General features: G+C 43.2%; 1 pseudogene; it reads right to left on the bottom strand.

Moving 5' to 3' along the window:
- Positions 1-7,877: 7,877 nt before the first annotated feature.
- LOC143686548 (cytoplasmic dynein 1 light intermediate chain 1 pseudogene) lies at positions 7,878-10,350 on the bottom strand (annotated as a pseudogene).
- Positions 10,351-10,371: the final 21 nt, after the last annotated feature.

The raw sequence follows: 10,371 nt of genomic DNA, 5'->3' as shown, positions 1-10,371 counted from the left end.
ATATGCTCGGATTTCTCGTTGGTCTTCAGTAGACAGCTGCACGACCAGCTTGGCTCCAGGTTCATTTCGGGTACCGTCCCATCCCATCCCATCCCATCTTTTCCCCCCACGGGATCCCGAGGCAAATGCTAACCGAGCCCGAAATGTATCAGTGCCGTGACTTTGAAATGGAGAAAATGAAAATCTGGGTAACATCTTTTTATAATTTAAATGGTTTCCAATTCTTTGCTTTCAACAAAAATGAAGGAAGATTGCATTGACTTGTTAGATCATATCATTAAATACCATTTTTAATGATAAATGTGATTATTATACAACTCGGAAAAAATTAAAAGAATTGAGTAACAGTGCTGTAACAACCCCCTTCTAGTCCTAGCCACTTATTTATGTGAAAAAGTTTTTTTCTGCACTGAAGTTTAGGGAAAAAAGAAAGAAAAATACCAACAAAACTGTTGCTGAGGCTTACCCTATTCTAATAAAAAGTAATGATATTCATCCACAGATATATGACCTAATTGGGGGGGAAATTCCCTTTCAATCTCTTTAAGGAATGCATTTCAAAATTTTTAGTTTTTATTAAAATGTGAATATATATTTATCTTGTTTTGAACAACTTTATACTAAGAATAAATGTAACTCCTAAAGCTTTAGCAACGTTTCAAAAAATTAATTTTAAACGTTCAATTTATACTCCTGTTTGTGCTGCAAACAGATGTTGTAGGGTGATTAATAATAGTCTTTGAAACATGAACATGAAATGCATGTAGAGTAAAACAGGGAAAGTAGTGGAATTATGAGTAAAAAGAGAAAAAGGAATGTTAAAGAAGGGCTTGTTCTTGTGGATAACGATGGCTTTCAAATCACTATGCTATCTGGATCACGAGTCAGTATAAATAAGGGACAAAACAATTTTATAAAGTGTCAATATTTACAAGACAGTGGGAATCACATCTTTTGCAACGATTTAAACTTATCAGTGAAATAGTTCAGCTGTCAATTTAAAAATGCATTAGGGAGGGATACAAATGTTCAAATTTCCTTTAGGGGGTACTTGAGCAAAAATGACAGAAGAGCCTATTTCAGTGCAGTGCTTAACTGCACAGGTTCTCAAGCCAGAGACTGGTTTGAAATTATATCCTCCTACTGTGTTGGGCAAGATTCTTTTTACTTAAAAAAAATTTTTTTGTCTTTTTTTTTTTTTTTAACCAAATTAGAATTTACACATAGAAGTGCACATTTGTTCACAACATAAACAGAATGTAACCAGCATCCAGATCAGGAAACAGAACACGACCAGCCCCCTGGGAGTTCCCACCATGCTTGGGTAAGTTTCTTAGTCTTACTCTGCTTTTGATTCCACATGTCTAAAATAGAGGTAATAATACCAACCCCATAGGGTTGTTGTGAAGTTTAGATGAACAGTCTTCAAAGTGGGCAGCGTGCTGCCAGCACAGGATGACGGCTATGTGTGTGTATGGCAGTTGGCATGATTCCTGACAGCCACCAAGTCAGCACCTCCCTGCTTCCCTTCTCCCTGGCCTGGCTAAGAGCCCATGCTCTGGGGGCTCCTGGGTCCAGAGGAGCCACCTTTCAGGTTTCCAACAGTGGATGTGAAGGACAAGCTCCCACCTGCATGTGAGAAGGGCTTGGAGAAGACCACAGCTATTGAGGACCTGATTATACACCTGAGCCAACATGAAATATACAGACTTGTGTTTGCTGCTTACTTTGCGACACTCTACTACCTACATGGGCCCCAAGGTTATCACAGAACTGTCAGGGGTGGACTGGAGCTCTGTGCCTTGGCAGGTCAACCAAAGAGGAGGCCATCATCTTCAGCCAAGTCAAAGGCTTTCAGCAGGAGGTCTGACTGACCCTCAACCATGGGTGCTGGGTCCTGGGCCATGAGGTCGGGCTGGGTCTGAGCCAAGAAGTGATCCCATAGAAAACAGAAACTTCTCTTTACTTCCTTGACTCCTTAGTCCTCTAAGCTACTCCATACCAGAGGCACCCACTCCTCCACCAGGTGTGCTGTTTAAACAGAACCCTGGGGGTGGCTGGAAAAATCCCAAGTCTTTTCACCCACGCCACCTGGGTCACGCAAGTTAGCAGTTTGAAGTTACTCCGGGAGAATGATTTTCAGAGGCCCATTTCAGACAGCATTTTGGGGCTGTCTGCCTCCCCTAGGATCCTTGACACTCACCCCACCCACTTTCATCCTTTCAGAATGTCTTTTATCTTGGAATTCAGGGGCTCTAACTTCCTGCAAATCCAGGATCTGAGCCATATCTCTGGAACGCCAGCTGCTTAGGGACAGAGCCAAGGGATTCAGGGAGGGAGGGGAAGCGAGGACCACAGATGGGCCCCTGAACCCCTGGGGGACACAGAGGTGAGGCCAGAGGTGACAGGAGCCCCTCAGGCTTCTCCTGTTTCGAGGATGGTGCCAGAGCTTTGCCCACTGCCACAAGCAGATGATGCATCCTGGAGGAGCAATTCCTGCTCTTCAGTGGACATTTGTCCAAGTCTCTACAGCTTGAGGTCTAGGAGGGGCAAGAAATGATTGGAGGCATGCAGAGGGGCAGCCCCCAGGCCAGGCTACAGGTTCATCCACCCTGACTTCAGGGGTGGGAATTGGCAGAAACTATGCTTGCTCCTCCTAACCTCAGGCACCTGCCACCCTTGTCCCAGCCAGGAGGTCACAATCTGGGCTTTGCCACCACCCTTCCACACTGCCCTGTCATGACTCAAACCAAAGAGGACAGTAGAAGCCACAGCTGCTCTGGGTCACCGAGGCCCTGGGTCTGAAGCCATGCTGGGGGAGGCGGCATGCAACAGCTCCAGGCAAGCTCCTAGATATCCCCTCACCTGCTCACCTGTGCAGGCGGCAGGCCGTCCTAGGGTTGCCTGGGCCAGGGACTCTGAGCTGCTGAGGTCACAGGAAACAATGGCAGGTCAATGGAGGCAGGGGCTCCCTGGATGGAGTGGGTGCGGCCCTGGGGCGGGGGCTGCTGAAGGAGCTGTAGGATGCGCCTAAGGTCTGAGGTCATCTGGAACTCCAGCCTGCCAGACAGAACCCCATAGTCAGGGTCAGGGTTGGTGAGAGCAGTTCAGGTCCTGAGGACAGATCTCAGTTTTGTGTAGCATGGTAACTAAAACCCTTTCCCCACTAGGATCCGAAGCCCCTGCCCCAATACCCCTAAGCACCTCCCTGATTCCCATAATAATAATGACGAGGCGCCACGCATACATCCTTCTTCAGTCCTCATAATGATGTCTTTGGCATTGTGCTTTGGGACACTCAGAGAATGGGGAGAACTGTAGCTAAATAGGGCTCACCATCCTAAAAAAGCAAGGCTGGCACAGTTGTCAGCCAGGCACTCAGTGAAGTCCCTAAGTCACAGAAGGGAGCACCCATGCCCAGCCCGTTTCCGGGCCCACCCTCTGTAACCACTCCATGCCCTGGCCTGCAAGGCACCCACCTGTTCAGCTGGGCCTGCAGCTGCTCCAGCCTGGAGCCCAGTTCCTGAGGCCAGTTGTCTGAACCTCCCTTAGGGCTTGGAGAACTATGCCTCAGGGACACTTACTGAAGCAACTCAGGCCAGAGGCCAGATGCATCTGAGGTGCTCAGGACAGAGGCTACACCTGTAGGAAAGAAAGGGAAGCCCAAGCCCCGGTCTATCTCCTGTCCACAGGGCTGTCCCTTCTCAAGCAGACCTGTGCCTCTCCCCCAGCCACCATGGGAACACGGGGTGGGGGTAATGGATCTCCTTATCTAGGTACCCCAGAACATGGAGTCTTGCCACCTTAGAGGTCTGGCTTCCAAGGCTCGGGAGCTGTGCCCTGGGAAGGGTGTAGGGCCCCAGCCTGGGGAGACCGGCTGGGTAGAAGCTTCTAGCTCAGGCCTCACTGTGAAGACACCTGCAACCCAGGGGGTCTCCTGGTGCCTTGCTGTAGAGCCCCAGGGGGCTGACCTGTATCTACCCCTGAAAGCAGCGCCCAGCCCCTAGCCAGCCTCACTCCCTGACCCTGAGGACACAGGCCATTAGGGCTGGGAAGCTGGGGAGGGAAGGGGCAGGGGCCTCTAGCCCTGAGGAAATGATTGACAAAACAAAGTGCACAAATATAAGAATCACTGGTGTCCCAGAAGGAGAAGAGAGGAGTAAAGGGCTAGGAAGAGTACTTGAGTATATAATGGGGGAAAACTTCCGAACCCTCATAATGGACATAAATATTCGAGTCAAAGAAGCCCGAAGAACTCCAAAGAGAATAAATCCAAATATGCCTTTCCCAAGGCACATGCTAATCGTTCTGTCAAATGTTGAAGAGAAGCAGAAAATCCTGAAAGTGGCAAGAGAAAAGCAATCCACTATATACAAGGGAACTCAAATAAGACTGACTTCAGACTACTCAACTAGCACCCTGGAGGTGAGAATGCAGTGGTACGATATATTCAAGATCCTGAAAGAGAAAGACTTCCAGCCAAGAATTCTTTACACAGCCAAATTGTCCTTCAAAACTGATGGAGAGATTAAAGTTAAGTCCTGAAAGAATTTGTCAACAAGAGACCAGCCTTACAAGAAATACTAAAAGGAGTTCTGCCAGCTGAAAAAAAAAAGACAGGAGAGGGAGGTCTGGAGGAGGGCCCAGAATTGAAGAGTAGCACTAAGGGTAATTTAAATAATACAAAGAGAAAGAGGGAAAAGAATATATAGATCTGACAAATAAAATAAAAAAGACAAGATAGACGGAATCAAGAAATGCCTTTTCAGTAATAACTTTAAATGTTAACAGACTAATTTACCAATTAAAAGATACAGATCAGCAGAATTGGCAGAAAGAAACATAATCCAGCTATATGCTGCTTACAAAAGACTCATCTTAGAGACAAAGATACAAATAGATTGAAAGTGGAAGGATGGAAAAAGATTTACTGCGCAAGTTGTAACCAAAAGAAAGCAGGAATAGCTATACTAATATTGGACAAAATAGACTTTAAATGTAAAGATATCTTAAGAGACAAAGAAGGACACTATATATTAATTCAAGGGTCAATTCACCAAGAAGATAAAACAGTCATAAATGTTTATGTTTCCAATCAAGGAGCTCCAAAGTACATGAGACAGACATTGGGAAAACTGAAGGAAGCGATAGATGTTTCAACAATAATAGTAGGAGCCTTCAGTACACCACTCTCCTGACTAGACAGTACAACCAAACAGAAGATCAACAAGGAAATAGAGAAGTTGAATAACTTGATAAATGAATTAGACCTAACAAACATATATAGGTCATTGTACCCCCAAACACAAGGATATACATTCTTCTGTAGTGCTCATGGAACATTCTCCAGGATAGATCATATGCTGGGACAGAAAACAGGTCTTTATAAATTTAAAAATATTGAAATTATTCAAAGCACTTTCTCTGATCACAGTGGGATGAAGCCGGATCTCAATAACCACCAAAGAATGAGAACATTCACAAATATGTGGAGATTAAATAGCACACTCTTAAACAGCCAGTGGGTCAAAGAAGAAATTGTTAGAGAAATCAGTAGCTACGTGGAGATGAATGAAAATGAGAATACAACTTATCAGAAATTATGGGATGCAGCAAACGCTGTGCTGAGAGGGAAATTTATTGCCTTAAATGCCTATATTAAAAAACAAGAAAGAACAAAAATCAAGAACTTAATAGTAAATCTGGAGGAACTTGAGAAAGGACAGCAAACTAACCCCAAAGCAAATAGGAGAAGAGAAATAACAAACATTAAACAGAGATAAATGAATGGGAGAACAAAAGAATAATAGAAAGAATCAATAAAACCAAAAGTTGGTTCTTTGAGAAAATCAATAAAATTGATGGGCCACTAGCAAGACTGACAAAGAAAAAAAGAGAGGATACAAATAAACAGAATCAGAAATGAGAAGGGGTGCATTACCACAGACCCTGAAGAAATAAAAGAAATCATGAGAGGATACTATGAACAACTATATGCCAACAAACTAGACAACTTAGATGAAATGGACAAATTCCTCCTGGAGATACATAAACAAGCTACACTGACTCAGGAAGAAATTGAAGATCTCAAGAAACCAACCACAAGTAAAGAGATTCAATCAGTCATCAAAAATCTGCCTACAAAGAAAAGCCCAGGGCCAGATGGCTTCACAGGGGAATTTTATCAAACATTCTGGAAAGAACTAACACCAATCCTGCTCATACTTTTCAAAAAAAATGGAGGAAAAAGGAACTCTACCTAACTCATTTTATGAAGCTAATATCATTTTAATACCAAAACCAGGTAAAGATGCTATAAGAAAGGAAAACTACAGGCTAATCTCCCTAATGAACATAGATGCAAAAATTCTCAATAAAATATTAGCAAATCGAATCCAACAGCACATTAAAAGAATTATACACCATGACCAAGTGGGGTCTATATTTTAGAACTACACATACTCTTTGAGACCAATGGAAGAAAGGTTTATTTGATCTGGAACTGAAATTTTCTGTAGTGCTTAATCTAATTCAATCTAACTGTATAGCTCATTTGAACAATTGAAACACAGGAAGCACAGAATAAGAGATCCTTTAATCCTGTATAGGTCATTAGAATGCCTGGAAACATCTTAGAGTATATTAAGCAGATAATCAAAAAGTATTGGCAAAATCCCCCAAGGGAGGGGAGAAAGACTATGGAACTATTAAATCTTACCTTCAGGGAATCCCCTGATACTGTGTCAAACCTTAGGGATATCCAAATCAATAAGCCATGTCCCCGATCATGAGGCTTACTTTTGCAAAGCTTATGTAGGTAGCGTAGAAGCTTAGACTACCTGTAGGCATGCCTAAGAGTTGCTTCTGGAGGACCTCTGTTGTTGCTCAGATGTGGCCTCAGTCTCTCTAAGCCCAACTCTGCAAGTGAAATCATTGCCCTCCACCCTATGTGGGACATGACATCCAGGGGTGAAAGTCTCCCTGGCGACATGGGAGATGACTCCCAGGGATGAATGCAGACCTGGCACTGTGGAATCAACAATTCCATCCTGACCAAAAGGGGGAAAAGAAGTATAATTAAAGTATCCGTGGCAGAGAGGGTTCAAATAGAGTCGAGAGGCTACTCTGGAGGTTGTTCTTATGCAAGCTTCAGGTAGACCTTGCTACCTATCATAACCTGCCAACCCCCCCAACCAGGACCATTCCAGCCAATCCTAAAGAATACCTAGGGCAATATATGATTCCACGAGGGTTCCAGGCACTAGAGTAACTTTCCAGAAACCTACAACCTCCAAATTGGTCCCTGGTCCACGTGAGTCCTGAAAGCTAACCCAGCCTCTCCAGAACATCAGATAGTTCCATCTTCTTACCCCATATTAGTGACAGACCCTTCCAATAGCAAAAATTTAGAATTGCCATAGCCCAAACAACCCCAAAGAGAGGTATGGAAAGGTCAAAGGTGATGGTGGAATTATACATAGAAGATAAGACTTAACGAATATGAATGCTGAATCATTAAATTGATATCTCTTAGTCTCCAGTATCTTAGAGCAGCTAGAAGTAAAACCCTAAAATTGTGAAGTTGTACCCCATGTCAAAGTCTGAAATATGTTCTACAACTAATTGTGGTGCTGTGCTTTGAAATTTATAGCTTCTTTTTTGGTATATATGTTATTGTTCACAAAAAAAGAAGGGAAAAAAGTCAATTGTGATGATAAAAAAGTTTTTAAGCCCTCTAGCCTCCTATATTCTGGAAGAATATGGAGAAGGAAAAATATGAGAGGATCGTATGGTAGCCCAGGACAAACTCTGTAACCACTTTTTTTTACTTCAGAGAATAAATACTTTATTTACTGATTACAGTTGAAAGTCACAAACAAAAAGTGGTATATTAAGGCAGAGCCATTTGATATTGACAAATCCAAAGACGGTTATTCTTTACATTTTAAAAACCTCTGCATTTTTCTTTTACATATTTAGGCAATGCATTTTCTTTTCTTCTCCGTTAAGGAAACAAATCTTGGCCAATATGTCTAAGTCATATTTGATGATAAAAACTTACAGGATCATGAGAGAGGCAATGACTAGTGTATCAAATGCTATCTGATAGCTTCTCTCAGCATATGCCATGTGTGGTGACACATATTATTTGCATTCATTTATGTTGGTGGGCACAATCTGAAAAGTGATCATTTTCTCTTTTCCAGCAAAACACAAACTTTAAAAATGATTTTAATAGTCTTAATTAAAATAAGCTTGGATTTCCAAGTCAGTCAAATGCCCAAACTGTGTATTATTTTCTGCCCTTCACTAAAGTCTTATATATTTTAAACCAGCTTTAGAATATGATTGATTGCATGACTGTATTTCAGTTCTATAAATTTTGAGTTTAAAATTCCAAAATTTATTTCCTTATGCAAAGCGGCAATGCAGACAGCAATCCTATGGAGTGTAGAATCATTTTTCTTCTATATAGCTCCCTTTTATAAAAATGGGCAACCACACACACACCAAACAAAACATGAATTTAGTCTATCTGAAAAAGCACTCCAGCTCCCTATTCCACTTTTGAAGGAAAAGGTAGAGGCAAGTTTACATTATCCCAGAAAACTGAATGAATGGCTTTATTTGGTATCTTCAAGAAGCTTCTCCTTCCGTAGGGGATGTAGGTGTTGTCGGAGAAACTGTAACAGGTTTTCGTGCAATTCTGTCTAGTTCTGCATGAATGTCGGAAATGACAGCCTTCTGGCCTGACTTTCTGGTGGACGGTGGCAAACCCGCTGCTTCCACTTCCAGCCCCACCTCCAGGGCTACCACCTCCAACACCAGGGCCTCCCGGGGAGCCAGTCTTTTTACTCTGCAAACTATTGAAGAAATTTGCTAGGACACCTTCACTTGTAGTCCAGCTTTCATGTTTGGATCATTTTTTTTTTTTTTTTGGACCCAGCAGGGATGGGTGACACACTGGCAACACTGGATGACACTGTCTGTTTGGTATTTTGAGGGAAGCCTCCTGGGACTCTTGGTGAGGCATCCGCAGGCCTTCCAGCTGCAGTTGGGGGCTGTTTGGCTAAAAGGGACTGTAGCTTCGTAAGAAAAACTTGGTCCTCTTCTGCCACAATTTCTTTCTCATGCACAAACTTTCAGACAGGTGATGTCTTCATTTAGTTTAGTTATGATGTCTTTGAAATTATCTTCTGCTTTTAATGTTAGAAAATGTTCATGTAATATTCCTATTTTCTTATCATTATCCCACCCTGCTGGAATAAATACTGCATATTTTTACACAACAACAGCAGGAGTCTTACAGGGAAATTCACACAGTTTTTGAACGATGTTATTTATATACTAAATTTATATTTTTGTTTTCTTTTACTGAAGTGTAAATGAGTGCTGCACCATACTGTAAACAAAACTTTCGAATATGTGACTGAATAAAATCAAAATGTTCATCTCTGTAGTCATGTTCTTTCTCCAACACACAAACGGCATCACACAGGGCGGCGGCCCTGTAACCACTTTTTCAAGAGTGCTTTGAAAACTATTGCTTTTTTATTTCTTTGCTTTGTATGCATGTTAAACTATACAATAAAAAAGTTTAAAAATGTTTAGAAAGAATATATTTTTAAAAGGGGGAAAGAAAAAGAATATTAAAAAAAACAAAATAAAAATAAAGAATATTTTTAAAGGGGGAAAGAAAAAGAATATTAAAAAAACAAAAACAAAATAAAAATAAAACTCCTAGGCATAGTTAGCTTGCCTGCACTTACTCTTTCTCCCCAGCAGGTGGCGACCATGAAGTTCTTCCTGCCTCACGTCTCCCCGTCTGCGGCAGCCAACCTGCACTTACTGAGTCTGGCCAGCAGGTGGTGTGTCAGAGGCTCCTCCTCCCTCAGCTCTGCCTCCCCCCACCTGACTCGAGCAACTGCAGGTCAGCTGCTCAGCAGGGGTGTGCTGCTGGAGGCGGGGTGCTGTCTCTGCCCGGGGACTGGAGAGCCCACCAGCACCTGGGGGATCAGCTGATGCACAACGCTGGTGGTCCTCTCGCAGGTGCCGTCCCTTGCAACCCCGTGGGGAGGTTTTACAGCCAGCAGCTGTGCAGGCTGGAGTCAAGGAGGGTCAGTTCCCTCCAGTCACCCTCCCCCATGCACCGCAGACCGCCAGGTGAGGGTCCAGATCACCCCACCCACTCGCTCTCCCCAGCTGGTCCCGCAGATTCTCTCCTCCCCCAAACTGCCTAAAGACTCCTTTTTTACTCACACCCTGGGACCTGCAGTCCCGCTCATTTCTCCCCGTCTCCCATCTTGTTTCACCCAGCAGGAGGAATCTCCCTCCACCCTGCTCTGCCATCTTCCCGGAAGTCCAGGTGTT

The sequence above is a fragment of the Tamandua tetradactyla genome, chromosome 6, assembly GCF_023851605.1.
Source record: "Tamandua tetradactyla isolate mTamTet1 chromosome 6, mTamTet1.pri, whole genome shotgun sequence".
Classification (NCBI taxonomy): domain Eukaryota; kingdom Metazoa; phylum Chordata; class Mammalia; order Pilosa; family Myrmecophagidae; genus Tamandua; species Tamandua tetradactyla.
The sequence above is the reverse complement of the archived record's forward strand: the minus strand, read 5'-3'. Positions and strand labels throughout refer to the sequence as shown.